Source organism: Heterodontus francisci, chromosome 5, assembly GCF_036365525.1.
Source record: "Heterodontus francisci isolate sHetFra1 chromosome 5, sHetFra1.hap1, whole genome shotgun sequence".
NCBI classification, from domain to species: domain Eukaryota; kingdom Metazoa; phylum Chordata; class Chondrichthyes; order Heterodontiformes; family Heterodontidae; genus Heterodontus; species Heterodontus francisci.
Window position 1 is genome coordinate 45,345,232 of NC_090375.1, and position 1,877 is coordinate 45,347,108.

General features: G+C 51.1%; 1 non-coding gene across 1 annotated transcript; it reads right to left on the reverse strand.

Moving 5' to 3' along the window:
- Positions 1–1,311: 1,311 nt before the first annotated feature.
- Positions 1,312–1,465, reverse strand: LOC137370340 (5.8S ribosomal RNA). The gene has a single exon (XR_010975123.1). It is a non-coding gene; the product is annotated as a 5.8S ribosomal RNA (ribosomal RNA).
- Positions 1,466–1,877: the final 412 nt, after the last annotated feature.

Consider the following 1,877-nt stretch of genomic DNA (forward strand, 5'->3'; position numbering starts at 1 on the left):
AGTCACCCGCTTCCTCTAAAGGACAAGCATAGGGAGCATTGTTTAGTTAGTCAGAGGGCAGTGCACAGGGTCATGCATAGAGCAGGAGTGTGCAGGGGAGCTGGAAGTGCAAGATGAAGAGGTCAGAAGAACAGGAGATTCAGCCCTTGGCTGAGGAATCGCAAGAGCCACTGCTAAATTCATCTGGTTCACATTTTAGGAAGATAAGGCAGTCCCCTAAAACAGATGTTAGGTACCTTTCAGCTAAGGATCCCTCTGGGTAATTTGTTTTCAATGAGCTGAGCACATGCTGGGCCTGCCCCACTCAGGATTCTTCAGTGACCACTGCAACCACCAATGAAAGGTAAAATTTTTAAAATAAAATTTTAATCTTGTATATATAATGTTGATGAAGTCCGAGGCTCTGTTTTGAACCAGCCACAGGCCCCCCAGTTGAAAGTTGATAAATTTCCTGGACTTGATGATCTACATCCCAGAGTGTTGAAAGAGGTGTCTGTAGAGATAATGGATGCTTTGGTGGTCATCTTCCAAGATTCTATAGATTTTGGAGCAGTTCGTAAAGATTGGAAGGTAACTAATGCAACCCCACTATTTAAGAAAGGAGGAAAAGAGAAAATGAGGAATGACAGACCTGTTAGCCTGATGTCAGTAGAAGGGAAAATGATAGAGGCATGCGTGTGGAAGGAGACAGGGCTCCAGCACAACACGCAGCACCGCAGGGCAAAACTGCACAAACACCGAAAAAGGGCACGCAAAGCCAGCGAGGCAGCACGGCAAGCCCACAGTCAACTATGTCAAGCTCTCCTCCTACTCCTCGTCGTCGTCGTCCAGAACCACTAAACCACGTCGACCACTGGCAACAACCATCGAGACCGAACCACATGGTTTGCGTCCACCGACATGCCACACCGAGTCTCTCTCTCTCTCTATGCCGATTCACCAGGCAATGTTTTTCAAGCTTTCCCATCTCTGCTCTACACACTCCACAGAGAGTCAACTCTGCCCCATGATCCATTCGGAGGCTAACGGCCTGGCAACAAGCAGTCCCAGCACTGACGCAGTCATTCGTTTGCAACCCACTGACAGCCATCTTGGGAAAAGCAGAGGCTGGCCGAGACCAGTGCCGGCGCGCCCGGAGGCCCACGCCAGACTGCCCCGCACGATTAAATGGAGGGACAGAGGTCGAACTCTCCCAAAGGCGGAGTAAACTCCAGGTCTGCACTTAGGGGGATGAAGAGGAGCAAAGGAACCTCTGCGACAAAACCCCAGCCGCCCTCCCGCTGGCAAAGGCGAGCGCGATTGATTGTCAAGCTACCCTCAGACAGGCGTAGCCCCGGGAGGAACCCGGGGCCGCAAAGTGCATTCAAAGTGTCGATGATCAATGTGTCCTGCAATTCACATTAATTCTCGCAGCTAGCTGCGTTCTTCATCGACGCACGAGCCGAGTGATCCACTGCTAAGAGTTGTCTTAGGTTTATGGCCCGTCCCTCGCGCGAGGGGTCGAACCCGGAACGTGCGAACGCTCCCCTCCCCAATGGGATTGGGGGAGCCCCAGCCTGGCACGGCCCTTCGGATTTCAGTCGAACAATCACAATGACCAAAGAAAAGTTTCACGCGGCCAACGCAATGTGTTTTGGCGAGCGAGGGAAAACAAGGTCTTGGAACAGATTGGGGGGCGGCGGTGAGCAGGCACCCAGAGGAAAACCAAAGTCTATGACATGTCTGTTGGTACAGTGAGAAAAGCAAAGAAGGGGGGAAAAGGTTGATGGCAGAGCAACCGACCTTCATACAGATATATATGTCAAAAACTATGCCCACAAAAGACTTGGTGCGAAATAACAAGGCTCCTTGTGAACGGTTATCTTTGTCTGTCAGGC